General features: G+C 40.2%; 1 pseudogene; it reads left to right on the forward strand.

The window, feature by feature from the left end:
- Positions 1 to 15,281, forward strand: part of LOC110533013 — a 37,352-nt pseudogene that overhangs the window by 19,489 nt on the left and 2,582 nt on the right.

A 15,281-nucleotide genomic window follows, 5' to 3' on the forward strand; every position in this document is an offset into this window, starting at 1 on the left:
ACCTTTTGCTGCGATTACAGCTGTAAGTCGCTTGGGGTATTTCTCTATCAGTTTTGCACATCTAGAGACTGAAATTTTTTCCCATTCCTCCTTGCAAAACAGCTCGAGCTCAGTGAGGTTGGATGGAGAGCATTTGTGAACAGCAGTTTTCAGTTCTTTCCACAGATTCTCGATTGGATTCAGGTCTGGACTTTGACTTGGCCATTCTAACACCTGGATATGTTTATTTTTGAACCATTCCATTGTAGATTTTGCTTTATGTTTTGGATCATTGTCTTGTTGGAAGACAAATCTCCGTCCCAGTCTCAGGTCTTTTGCAGACTCCATCAGGTTTTCTTCCAGAATGGTCCTGAATTTGGCTCCATCCATCTTCCCATCAATTTTAACCATCTTCCCTGTCCCTGCTGAAGAAAAGCAGGCCCAAACCATGATGCTGCCACCACCATGTTTGACAGTGGGGATAGGGTGTGTTCAGGGTGATGAGCTGTGTTGCTTTTACGTCAAACATAACGTTTTGCACTGTTGCCAAAAAGTTCAATTTTGGTTTCATCTGACCAGAGCACCTTCTTCCACATGTTTGGTGTGTCTCCCAGGTGGCTTGTGGCAAACTTTAAACAACACTTTTTATGGACATTTTATAAGAAATGGCTTTCTTCTTGCCACTCTTCCATAAAGGCCAGATTTGTGCAATATACGACTGATTGTTGTCCTATGGACAGAGTCTCCCACCTCAGCTGTAGATCTCTGCAGTTCATCCAGAGTGATCATGGGAGTGATCAGAGTGATCACTGTATTTCAACTTTATTTAACCAGGTAGGCCAGTTGAGAACAAATTCTAATTTACAACTGCGACCTGGCCAAGATAAAGCAAAGCAGTGCGACAAAAACAACACCGAGTTACACATAAACAAACGTACAGTCAATAACACAAAAATAAAAAAAATGTATGTACAGTGTCTGCAAATGTAGAAGAGTAGAGAGGTAGGCAATAAATAGGCCCTAGAGGCGAAAATAATTACAATTTAACATTAACACTGGAGTGATAGATGTGCAAGTAGAGATACTGTGGTGCAAGAGGGTAAGTAATAATATGGGGATGAGGTATCTTGCCTAATGATGACCTACACCGGCCAAACCCTTACAATGATGATCTTACAACGATGACCTACACCGGCCAAACCCGGATGACGCTGGACCAATTGTGCGCCGCCCTATGGGACTCCAATCACGGCCAGTTGTGATACAGTCTGGATTTGAACCAGAGTGTCTGTAGTGACGCCTCTAGCACTGAGATGCAGTGCCTTAAACCGCTGTGCCATATTATGACTTTAACATTGATCACTCACTTACAGCTACATTGTTGCTACATTGTTTCTCCAGTGAGAGCCAGGCATAGTTGAGGCTACACCATGGAGTTCAACAGGATAGAGTTCTTCCAAGAGCTAGCGGAGAGCTGTGTTCTGCCTACGTCCCAGCAGGGAGTGCAACAGGTCTGGCAGCTTCTGCTCCTCTGCCTGTTCTGTCGACTCCTCTGTAGGCTGGGTGAGTTCCCTTGACCAATAACATGATACACTACATGACCAAAAGTATGTGGACAGCTGCATGTCGAACATCTAATTCTAAAATTATGGGCATTAATATGGAGTTGGTCCCCCCCTTGCTGCTATAACAGCCTCCACTCTTCTGGGAAGGCTTTCCCCTATATGTCGGAACATTTGCTTCCAGAGACAGTTTGAAACTCGGTAGTAAGCTCTGCAACCAAGGACAGAGGATTTTTACGCACTTCAGCATTTGGCAGTCCTGTTCTGTGAGCTGTGGCCTACCACTTCTCGGCTGAGCCATTGTTGCTCCTAGACGTTTCCACTTGACAATAACCGCACTTACAGTTGACTAGGGCAGCTCTAGCATGGCAGAAATGAGATGAGCTGACTTGTTGGAAAGGTGGCATCCTATGACGGTGCCACATTGAAAGTCACTGAGCTCTTCAGTAAGGCCATTCTACTGACAATGTATATGGAGATTGTGCTCGATTTTATACACCCGTCAGAAACGCGTGTGGCTGAAATAGGGGGATAACACAGATGATGTGCCCAACTTTGGGGATACAGTTCCTCTGCCCAGGCATTGCTGACGCATGCCAGATTTTACAACGCCTGGATAGGATGTGTTTAGCTGATAAATAAAATACCTATGTTATAGCAGTCTGGTGCCCAACAGCACAGTAAATGAAGTGGCCCGCGACCATTGGTTGACGCATGCAACATCTGAGCAGGGGTAACACAACCAAAGACTGAGTCATGTAATTTCTACTTTGCCATGAAGCCATCTGCTGTGTATGGGACACATGTAGTGATGACAGATAAATAAGTCCCATACCGAGACCTATAAGCAGCCCAATTCCTACAAAAACCTTTGGTGCCAGCCTGGTATACCTGTATTTAGTATTGCCTGTCCTCCAGTAGGTCTCTTGTCCTCTGTGAAAGACCTGGGCTCAGTGGCAGCGGGTCTATATGCCCTCTACCTGTTCTTTGAGCAGTCCATGGTGTGGGAGTTACTGCTCAGTCTGCTCTGCTACTCTGCCTTGTTCCTCAACCGCTACTTCAGCAGCCGAAGAATCTTCCTCTCCGCCACTATCCTCATCTATCTACTCATGGGGTAATGGATCATTAACTCCATCTATAGTTAATTCTCTATGATAGGCATTGGTACTGGCACCATCCTCCACTTAACTGTTTTCTCATTTTGGTTTCTTACAGGGAGCTGCATATGATTGACACAGTGACCTGGCATAAAATTAGAGGTAAATGTCCTGCAAAGACCATATTTGTCACAAAATCTGAACTTTATTTTCCTGAATTTCTATGAAGCATTACATATGATAACATCATTTAATACATTGAACAATATTGAACGATTGGATGGCAAGGCAGTGTGAGACAAGTATGATTTTATAGTTTCAGCCACAGACATCCTCCTGTAGTATTGAATTCGAGGCCTTACTGATGGAACCACTGTGCATGCTTTGCCTGTCATCCGCAATTCCCCAGGTTCTCAGATGGTGTTGGCCATGAAGGGCATTTCTCTGGCCTTTGACCTGGACAGAGGCACCGTGCCTGCTGTTCCCAATTCTCTGGAGTTCACAGGCTACATTCTCTTTGTGGGCACTGTCATCTTTGTGCCCTGGGTCAGCTACTCAAGCTACAAAGAGGCCATTGAGAGGCACAAGCTGGTAAGCCACAGCTGAAGAGGCGAAGAAATGTGTTCTCAGTGAACTTGTTGAAAGAAAGCTAACTAGATGCCTGGATAGTACCTGAGTTTACGTTTCGCATATAGGCTTATAACATATTAGTCCATATTTACTAATTGTTTGCACTTGTGCAAAAAGTTGACACCACTTTTCACTTTATTTGCTTAATTCAAAATGGCTGCTAAAATCTGTCATTTTTTACATGGTCTTTCTGTCCCCTAGACTTTGGCCTGGCTCCAGACGTTTTCAGTGAGCTGGGTAAAATGCCAGCTGTGCTTGGTGATATCCAACTGCATTGCCCCATACCTCTTCCCCTACTTCATTCCAATCCACGGGGGCGGAGGACTGAGCACGTGAGTGCACATTTCACTGAGCAATTCCTTGGTCATGCCATCTCTGTCAGGGCTGTTTCGACATGTGAATGTAGAACAACTTTGTTAGTGATTTCCATTTGATTTGACTTTCTCTGCTTCCAAGAGGCACAAAAACAAGATAAGGGTTATCGTGACGAAGAAAGTTCTTTAGACAAACACTGGTAGTAGCAGTAGTTAAGTCCTAGCCTAGTAGATCACACTTCAAGATGGCGTCAGTGCATAATGCTATTGCATTATTGCTGAAATGAGAAAAGGCAATACAGTATCTTAGAGCTATCTTGTCTGTTTTTCCCCTGTGTGCAGGTGGCTCCACGCCTATGAGAATGCCATATCCTTCCACTTCAGGAACTACTTTGTTGGCCACCTTAGAGAAAGTACAACTGTGCTAGCAGGAGTAGGTTTTACTGAAGACAAGGACAATGTTAAATGCTGAGTTCAATACATAAAATCTATGGTTCAGTCAGTATATTATCAATTTGCCCTTTTAAATAAGTGTATGTTTATAATTGCAATATTGTGATTGGATAGTAACGCAATGTGTATGTGCCTTTTGTAATATTAGTTTAGGTAGTTTAAGTAATGTGAAAATAATGTGTGTTTGCATGTGCATAGACTCATGCACAAAATGTGTCTTTAGGGATCTGAAAGTGGTTAAGCCTCTCAATGTGGAGTTGCCCAGGTCCATGGTGCTAGTGGTGACCTCCTGGAACATCCCATGTCTCGCTGGCTCAACATATGTAAGCATCATTACAACTCAATTTATTATAAACAGATTAGAGGTCGACCGATTTACTTTTCAACGCCGATACATGTCATTGGAGGACCCCCAAAAACAATATAATGAATCGGACGATTTTTATTTATGTATGTATGTGTGTGATAATGACAATTACAACAATACCGAATGAACACTTTTAATTTAACTTAATATAATACATAAATAAAGATCAATTTGGTCTCAAATAAATAATGAAACATTATCAATTTGGTTTAAATAATGCAAAAACGGTGTTGGAGAAGAAAGTAAAAGTGCAATATGCCATGTAAAAAAGCTAACGCTTAAGTTCCTTGCTCAGAACATGAGAACATATGAAAGCTGGTGGTTCCTTTTAACATGTCTTCAATATTAAGTAAAGAAGTTTTAGGTTGTATTCCTATAATAACTATTTCTCTCTATACCATTTGTATTTCATGTACCTTTGACTATTGAATGTTCTTATAGGCACTATAATATTTCCAGCCTAAACTCGGGAGTTGATAGGTGTAACGGCTTTCTTCTGTGGACGAAGGAGAGGACCAAATCGCATCGTGGTTAGTGTTCATCATGTTTAATAAAGATGATAAACGTGAACACTACAAAATACAAAACAACAAATGTGAAAAAACTGAAACAGTTCTGTCTGGTGCAGACACACAAAGACAGAAGACAACCACCCACAAAACCCAACACAAAACAGGCTATCTAAATATGGTTCCCAATCAGAGACAATGACTAACACCTGCCTCTGATTGAGAACCGTATCAGGCCAAACATAGAAACGGGAAAACTAGACACACAACATAGAATGCCCACTCAGCTCACGTCCTGACCAACACTAAAACAAAGAAAACACAAAAGAACTATGGTCAGAACGTGACAATAGGCTTGAAATCATAAACAGCACTGTGCTTCAAGCATTATGAAGAGCTGCTGGCAAATGCAGGAAAGTGCTGTTTGAATGAATGCTTACGAGCCTGCTGCTGCCTACCACCGCTCAGTCAGACTGCTCTATAAAATATCAAATCATAGACTTAATTATAATATAATAAACACACAGAAATACAAGCCTTAGGTCATTAATATGGTATAATCCGGAAACTATAATTTCAAAAACAAAACGTTTATTCTTACAGTGAAATACGGAACAGTTCCATATTGTATCGAACGGGTGGCATCCATAAGTCTAAATATTGCTGTTACATTGCACAACCTTCAATGTTATGTAATAATCATGTAAAATTCTGGCAAATTTAATTACGGTCTTTGTTAGGAAGAAATGGTTTTCACACAGATTGCAATGAGCCAGGCGGCATATACCCTGACTATGCTTGCACAGAACGCAAGAAAGGTGACACAATTTCCCTAGTTAATATTGCCTGTTAACATGAATTTATTTTAACTAAATATGCAGGTTTAAAAATATATACTTGTGTATTGATTTTAAGAAAGGCATTGATGTTTATGGTTAGGTACATCGGTGCAACGACAGTGCATTTTTCACTAATGCGCTTGGTAAATCATCACCCGTTTGGCGAAGTAGGCTGTGATTCGATGATAAATTAACAGGCACCTTATTGAGTATTTGCAACGCAGGACAAGCGTTGCGTGGCCAAACACGACTCCAAAGTCCTGGATGCGACAAACACGACTTTGTTGGTGTCCACATCACCAACAAACTATCATGATCCAAACATACCAAAACAGTCGTGAAGAGGGTACGACAAAACCTTTTACCTATACATAGTCACTTTGCCCCCACCTACATGTACAGATTACCTCAACTAGCCTGTACCCCTGCACACTGAATCCGTACCGGTGCCCCCTTATTATAGCCTCGTTATTGTTATTCCTATTGTATAACTTTTTATTATAGCCTTCTTGTACTGCACTGTTGGTTAAGGGCTTGTAAGTAAGCAAGCATTGTATATAGCGCATGTGGCAAATAAAGTTTGATTTGAATATGCAATTAACAATAGGGTCTCTTATGGAATGCACGGTCAAAATATGAAATGTAAACATGGGTGTTAAACAGTCCTGGATATGACAAGCATGTACCTTCTGGTGCTGATGGCAGCAATTGGTGGGACACTGTTTGGACAGGATACAGGCGCTAAAAATGGCTGCCAGCCTCTCCCTCAGAACTGACAGAAGATGGAAAGACAACTAAGGTGATGCCAATGCAAAACCAGTGAGCAGGTGAATGTGAAAAGCAGATAGAAGTAACTTTACCATGTTCCACATAAGTGATAAAGCCCAGAGACAGCAGCACGGCCCCAAGATGGAAACTCAGGCCCTAGAAGAAACTAAATGTCAGACTGGCTTCACAACAGAGGAAGCAACTCAACCAACACTTCACTTTGGCCTCAGCCAGAGGGATTAGGCAGGGACATTTTCAAAATCATACTAAAAACATAGAGCAGTATTCAAGTGCGATGGTGACATTTGAGTCATCACATAAGATGAATTCACTGAGTTGGTTGACTCATACTCACGTGTAGCAAGGCACTGGCTGTGTAAGTCACAATGATGTAAGGGAATACCCCCCTGATTTGGACAAAAATTAATGGCAGAATATTGGCATTGGACAAACCATATACACGATGGCCAATACCACCCAATTTGGCGTTGATTCATGCAAAGTATATTGCAAATGCCATATGGCAATTGCCAATTGTAACACTTCAAAATTCCAATAGGGGGCGTGTGCGTTCCACCGGGGCTTTTCATATTGCAAATGGCACCCAAGTCAACATCCAAAAGCCAAAATTTGAAAAAATAATACAAAATAAAAAAAAAACTTAAAACCCCTTAAAAAAGTGCTTTCTGGACCTTTTTTCGAAATTCTTTCGATTTTTTTGTCAATTACACATGTGTAAGAACTGTATGAGTATACTTTTGTCATCATATATATATATATTTTTTAAGTACATGCACATAAGGCATATGTTTTGTCCATTTGCAATATGATTTCATAGGAAGTCAAAAGTCAAAAGTCAAAAATGTCCAAATTTGGTAAAAAACTTCACACATCCTTAAAAAAGTGCTTTCTGGACCGTTTTTCAAAATTCTTTCGATTTTTGTGTCAATGACACATGTATAAGAACTTTATCAACATACTTTAGTCATACTTTATTATCATATATATATATATTTTTTTACTTGTGCATAAGGCATATGTTTTCTCCATTTGGAATATGATTTCATCGGAAGTCAAAAGTCAAAAGTCAAAAATGTCAAAATTTGGTAAAAAACTTCACACATCCTTAAAAAAGTGCTTTCTGGACCTTTTTTCAAAATTCTTTCGATTTTTGTGTCAATTACACATGTATAAGAACTTTATCAACATACTTTAGTCATACTTTATTATCATATTTTTTTTTTTTTTTAACTTGTGCATAAGGCATATGTTTTCTCCATTTGCAATATGATGTCATAGGAAGTCAAAAGTCAAAGTCAAAAGTAACGATTTTCCTCCGTGCAACTAATGATCTAAAATGTCCAACAAAATTTTTTAGATTTTTTTTGTTTATGTTTCCTTACTTTCCTTACTTAAGTCACTGTGCATTTGCAATATGTTTCAATGGGCAGGTACCATCACGAATTTGTCATGCTCAAAATTCAAACTTTACTTTGCTCAAACTATACCTTTGTCAACTTGTATTATCATATTTATTTTTGTTTTACTTGTGCATAAGGCATATGTTTTCTCCATTTGCAATATGATGTCATAGGAAGTCAAAAGTCAAAGTCAAAAGTAAATATTTTCCTCCGTGCACCTGGTGATCTGAAATGTGCACCTGGTGATCTAAAATATGAAACTGGTAACCCCCCAAAAACATTTTGGGATGTTTTTTTGTTTATGTTTCCTTACTTTTTCAAAGTCACTGTGCATTTGCAATATGTTTTAATGGGCAGGTACCATCACGAATTTGTCATGCTCAAAATTCAAACTTTACTTTGCTCAAACTATACCTTTGTCATCTTGTGATCTAAAATATACAACTGGTTACCCAAAATTTTTTTTGATGTTTTTTTGTTTATGTTTCCTTACTTTTTCAAAGTCACTGTGCATTTGCAATATGTTTTAATGGGCAGGTACCATCACGAATTTGTCATGCTCAAAATTCAAGCTTGTGATCTAAAATATGCAACTGCTTACCCAAAAATGTTTGGGATGTTTTTTTGTTTATGTTTCCTTACTTTTTCAAAGTCACTGTGCATTTGCAATATGTTTCAATGGGCAGGTACCATCACGAATTTGTCATGCTCAAAATTCAAGCTTGTGATCTAAAATATGCAACTGGTTACCCAAACATTTTTGGGATGTTTTTTTGTTTATGTTTCCTTACTTTTTCAAAGTCACTGTGCATTTGCAATATGTTTCAATGGGCAGGTACCATCACGAATTTGTCATGCTCAAAATTCAAGCTTGTGATCTAAAATATGCAACTGGTTACCCAAAAAAATTTTGGATGTTTTTTTGTTTATGTTTCCTTACTTTTTCAAAGTCACTGTGCATTTTCAATATGTTTCAATGGGCAGGTACCATCACGAATTTGTCATGCTCAAAATTTTTTGGATGTTTTTTTTTCCTTACTTTTTCAAAGTCACTGTGCATTTGCAATATGTTTTAATGGGCAGGTACCATCACGAATTTGTCATGCTCAAAATTCAAGCTTGTTATCTAAAATATGCAACTGGTTACCTGAACATTTTTTGGATGTTTTTTTGTTTATGTTTCCTTACTTTTTCAAAGTCACTGTGCATTTGCAATATGTTTCAATGGGCAGGTACCATCACGAATTTGTCATGCTCAAAATTTTTGGGATGTTTTTTTGTTTATGTTTCCTTACTTTTTCAAAGTCACTGTGCATTTGCAATATGTTTTAATGGGCAGGTACCATCACGAATTTGTCATGCTCAAAATTCAAGCTTTACTTTGCTCAAACTATACCTTTGTCATCTTGTGATCTAAAATATGCAACTGGTTACCCAAAAAAATGTTTGATGTTTTTTTGTTTATGTTTCCTTACTTTTTCAAAGTCACTGTGCATTTGCAATATGTTTCAATGGGCAGGTACCATCACGAATTTGTCATGCTCAAAATTTTTTAGATGTATTTTTTTTTGTTTCCTTACTTTTTCAAAGTCACTGTGCATTTGCAATATGTTTTAATGGGCAGGTACCATCACGAATTTGTCATGCTCAAAATTCAAGCTTGTGATCTAAAATATGCAACTGGTTACCCGAAAAATTTTTGGATGTTTTTTTGTTTATGTTTCCTTACTTTTTCAAAGTCACTGTGCATTTGCAATATGTTTCAATGGGCAGGTACCATCACGAATTTGTCATGCTCAAAATTTTTTGGATGTTTTTTTGTTTATGTTTCCTTACTTTTTCAAAGTCACTGTGCATTTGCAATATGTTTTAATGGGCAGGTACCATCACGAATTTGTCATGCTCAAAATTCAAGCTTGTGATCTAAAATATGCAACTGGTTACCCAAAAATTTTTGGGATGTTTTTTTGTTTATGTTTCCTTACTTTTTCAAAGTCACTGTGCATTTGCAATATGTTTCAATGGGCAGGTACCATCACGAATTTGTCATGTTCAAAATTTTTTGGATGTTTTTTTTTCCTTACTTTTTCAAAGTCACTGTGCATTTGCAATATGTTTTAATGGGCAGGTACCATCACGAATTTGTCATGCTCAAAATTCAAGCTTGTGATCTAAAATATGCAACTGGTTACCCGAAAAATTTTTGGATGTTTTTTTGTTTATGTTTCCTTACTTTTTCAAAGTCACTGTGCATTTGCAATATGTTTCAATGGGCAGGTACCATCACGAATTTGTCATGCTCAAAAATTTTTGGATGTTTTTTTGTTTATGTTTCCTTACTTTTTCAAAGTCACTGTGCATTTGCAATATGTTTCAATGGGCAGGTACCATCACGAATTTGTCATGCTCAAAAATGTTTGGATGTTTTTTTGTTTATGTTTCCTTACTTTTTCAAAGTCACTGTGCATTTGCAATATGTTTTAATGGGCAGGTACCATCACGAATTTGTCATGCTATAAAAATCCTGCAGGAATGTGAAATTGACTGGCCCGATGAACTCGGGATGGCTTTGCAGTGATTCTGGGTCATCTCAATCGCTCGTTTGGGTTGATTTCAGAATGTCGCTTTTGGTGATGTTTTTTCACTATAGAATCATATTGCAAATGTACAAGAGTCAAGTGGACAAGAGTCCATCAGTCAATTAGATATCATTCTGACCACCAAACTGATACAAACTGACACCAAACCCACTTTTTCCAACTCGTTTAGTAGCCAACTATTACATGCTTCAGAGCTGGCCCAAAATTCACAACACCTTTGGTTCAAACCATAAAAAAAACATAAAACACGTAGTTACGTTCTAGCTGCGGGTCCATTTCTTATGTTATGTGTTGGCCTAGCTGAGGCGACCCCGAATCCCAAGTTTCGGCTCGATAGGTCATTTGGTGTCCGAGAAAAACCCTAATTGGTGCTGAAAATCCACTATTTTCCATGACTTGCTACGGGGTCCTTGAATGAGCTATCGGACAGAAACGTTGGGGTCTGTCTATATGGGCCGAGACGTTCGCAATGCACCTAGTCTTGCGACTCTGGGACATTTCTAAATATCGTCATTTTCGTGATGCAAAACTGAATTGAAGTTATTGCAAATGTACGAGGCTGTTTCTCGGTCCGAGAACCGTCTAGAGCCACGTAACTCACCACGCACCATCGACCGGAGGTCTAGAACAGGTTTCTAAAGTTTCGGAACTCTAGGTCCGACCGTTCTTTTTTAGCTCCAACAAAGCTAACTATTGCAGCCACTGTCTGTCTCTACGCACCCCAATACGTCCCTCCTTCCAAGTTGTGTTTTAGTGTGATTTTTTTTTCCTTTGAATTTTTTTGGGAAAAATGACTGATTTACAGTTCATGGGGGTTGCCTAATCACACATATGAAGTTTTGGAAAGAGCAGACTTTTTTAACCCTTCGAAACAGCCCCTGAGACACCAATTATGGCACTTCCGGTTGGCACAGGAAGCTATAAGTCACCACATATCCTCATTGGGGTATGCTTTTACAGAATCCTGAGTTTTAAGTCTTTACGTTAAGAATTGACTGATTTACACAGGCCTGAATGCACTTTGTCTGTCAAACTGCAGGCAGGGTATGGACATACACTTTTAGGGGCATTTTAACCACTTCCGGTTGGTCCAGGAAGCTTAGATTCGACACAGGTAGACCTCATAGTGGCCTGATGGACTGGTACCGAAGACAGGTTCATACGGCATTCATAACCCATATAGGCTTCAGGTTGAATTTTGTGGTGCAGGCTATGTATTCCTATGGGGAGAGATGTCACTGTAATCTGTGAGATCAAAAAACCCTGTTTTACTGTGAATGGTTAATGCCACACGGTCAAGGTTAGGCTTGTTCAGATCGGGAGGACCTTAGGAACATTCATGTGGTGGAATTTTTCTTCTCACCCTAACGGTTCTCTCACTGTCACTCAAAAGCAAATGACATTGTGGGGCAGGCTTCATTTTGGGCCTACTATTCTAATGGTCGCTGCGCCTAGACCGAGCGAGCTACTGTCAAGCGGGATATCTCATTGAACTCGGCACGGCCTAGGGATTATGGTAATGCATTGCATTGCCTGCTCTCTGTGTCTTTAAGCACCGCACTTTGTCACTCCATCCTTGCTGTGTGTGTGTGTGTGTGAGAGCTTTTCTTTGACATCTGTTGGGAGAAATGACTGACTTACAGTTTATGGGGGTTGCCTAATCACACATATGAAGTTTTGAAAAGATCTGACCTTTTTAACCCTTGGAAACAGCCACTATGACACCATTTGAGGCACTTCTGGTTGGCACAGGAAGCTATAAATAAACTCATATCCTGATTGGGGTATGCCTTTACATAATCCTGAGTTTTAAGTCTTTACGTTAAGAACTGAGTTATTGTGTTATTTCAGAAAATCATAGAAAATCACAGAAATGTCGCAGAGCTCCGCAGCACACTTTAAAAAGATTCGTATGAACACCCTGCAACTGGATCTGTAACCGTTGAAAAAAAAAAACGCCTATTTGTGACCATCACCAATTTGTCATTGTTCCGTTTCTCTTAAATGACGATAGATAAATGGCTGGTTCTTTTTTTATTGACACCGGAGGCTCCTTGGCTTTGACCTGAAGTGGAAAAATAATTTCTCTACTTCCATTTTAAGCCTTTAATCCCAGAAAAATGGCCGTAACTCAAAAACCGTCGAGGCCTAGACGCCATCCCGTTCGGGGCCAACTGCCCGTTACGCCAAACCTACGCTCACCAAGTTTCGGCTTCGAAATATTTTCAGTTTTTGAGATAAGGCCCCGTCGTGATTCGTGATGTTTTGCCAAATTGCCATATGATTCCGTATGCCATCTGGTGGGAATTTCCGGGACGGCGGAAAAACGGTCCAAAACTTTTTTTTTTTTTTTAAACGGAAACCGAACGTCCGACAAAGTTCATTCGATGACTTCCCGGTAGGTCCGGCCCTACCGCACGGCCCGACGCCGACCGCGAATTTTACAAACGATTTCGGACGTCTGGTAAGGGACCGTACATTTGCAATATGGACTTTCTCACTGATCATACACGAAATGCCGAAATGTTCCCTTAAGGTATGAGTAAACAGTTGACATTTTAATATCGCAAAAACATTCTAACCTGGTTTGGTTAAACAGGGCCTATAGTTTTAACATTTCTATCTAATCTAGAGGTCGGCCAATTAAATCGGCATGGTCGATTAATTAGGGACGATTTCAAGTTTTCATAACAATCGGTAATGGGCATTTTTGGACGCCGATTATGGCCGATTACATTGCACTCCACGAGGAGATTGCATGGCAGGCTGACTACCTGTTACGTGAGTGCAGCAAGGAGCCAAGGTAAGTTGCTAGCTAGCATTAAACTTAACTTAATCACTAGTTAACTACAGTGCCTTGCGAAAGTATTCGGCCCCCTTGAACTTTGCGACCTTTTGCCACATTTCAGGCTTCAAACATAAAGATATAAAACTGTATTTTTTTGTGAAGAATCAACAACAAGTGGTGGCAGCATCATGGTTTGGTAGTCAGTAGTCAGCCTGCCATGCAATCTCCTCGTGGAGTGCAATGTAATCGGCCATAATCGGCGTCCAAAAATGCCCATTACCGATTGTTATGAAAACTTGAAATCGTCCCTAATTAATCGACCATGCCGATTTAATTGGCCGACCTCTAGATTAGATAGAAATGTTAAAACTATAGGCCCTGTTTAACCAAACCAGGTTAGAATGTTTTTGCGATATTAAAATGTCAACTGTTTACTGTGTCTTTCCCCCATTTTGTTATTTGTTATTTTTGTTATGCAGATGTTTTAAAAAATGCGTTGAAACTTGGCACATTTCCTTACATCATTGTGACTTACACAGCCAGTGCCTTGCTACACGTGAGTATGAGTCAACCAACTCAGTGAATTCATCTTATGTGATGACTCAAATGTCACCATCGCACTTGAATACTGCTCTATGTTTTTAGTATGATTTTGAAAATGTCCCTGCCTAATCCCTCTGGCTGAGGCCAAAGTGAAGTGTTGGTTGAGTTGCTTCCTCTGTTGTGAAGCCAGTCTGACATTTAGTTTCTTCTAGGGCCTGAGTTTCCATCTTGGGGCCGTGCTGCTGTCTCTGGGCTTTATCACTTATGTGGAACATGGTAAAGTTACTTCTATCTGCTTTTCACATTCACCTGCTCACTGGTTTTGCATTGGCATCACCTTAGTTGTCTTTCCATCTTCTGTCAGTTCTGAGGGAGAGGCTGGCAGCCATTTTTAGCGCCTGTATCCTGTCCAAACAGTGTCCCACCAATTGCTGCCATCAGCACCAGAAGGTACATGCTTGTCATATCCAGGACTGTTTAACACCCATGTTTACATTTCATATTTTGACCGTGCATTCCATAAGAGACCCTATTGTTAATTGCATATTCAAATCAAACTTTATTTGCCACATGCGCTATATACAATGCTTGCTTACTTACAAGCCCTTAACCAACAGTGCAGTACAAGAAGGCTATAATAAAAAGTTATACAATAGGAATAACAATAACGAGGCTATAATAAGGGGGCACCGGTACGGATTCAGTGTGCAGGGGTACAGGCTAGTTGAGGTAATCTGTACATGTAGGTGGGGGCAAAGTGACTATGTATAGGTAAAAGATTTTGTCGTACCCTCTTCACGACTGTTTTGGTATGTTTGGATCATGATAGTTTGTTGGTGATGTGGACACCAACAAAGTCGTGTTTGTCGCATCCAGGACTTTGGAGTCGTGTTTGGCCACGCAGTCGTGGGTGAACAGGGAATACAGGAGGGGACTAAGTACACAACCCTGAGGGGCTCCAGTGTTAAGGATCAGCATGGCAGACATGTTGTTGCCTACTCTTACCACCTGGGGTTGGCCCATCAGGAAGTCCAGGATCCAGTTGCAGAGGGAGGTGTTTAGTCTTAGAGTCCTTAGTTTACTGATGAGCTTTGTGGGCACTATGGTGTTGAACGCTGAGCTGTAGTCGATGAACAGCATTCTCACATGGGTGTTCCTTTTGTCCAGGTGAGAAAGGTCGGTGTGGAGTGCGATTGAGATTGCGTCATCTGTGGATCTGTTGGGGCGGTATGCGAATTGGAGTGGGTCTAGGGTTTCCGAAAGGATGCTGTTGATGTGAGCCATGACCATCTTTTCAAAGCACTTCATGGCTACCGACGTGAGTGCCACGGGGCGGTAATAATTTAGGCAGGTTACCTTCGCTTCCTTGGGCACAGGGACTATGGTGGTCTGCTTGAAACATGTAGGTATT

This window comes from Oncorhynchus mykiss, chromosome 9 (genome assembly GCF_013265735.2).
Source record: "Oncorhynchus mykiss isolate Arlee chromosome 9, USDA_OmykA_1.1, whole genome shotgun sequence".
NCBI lineage: Eukaryota > Metazoa > Chordata > Actinopteri > Salmoniformes > Salmonidae > Oncorhynchus > Oncorhynchus mykiss.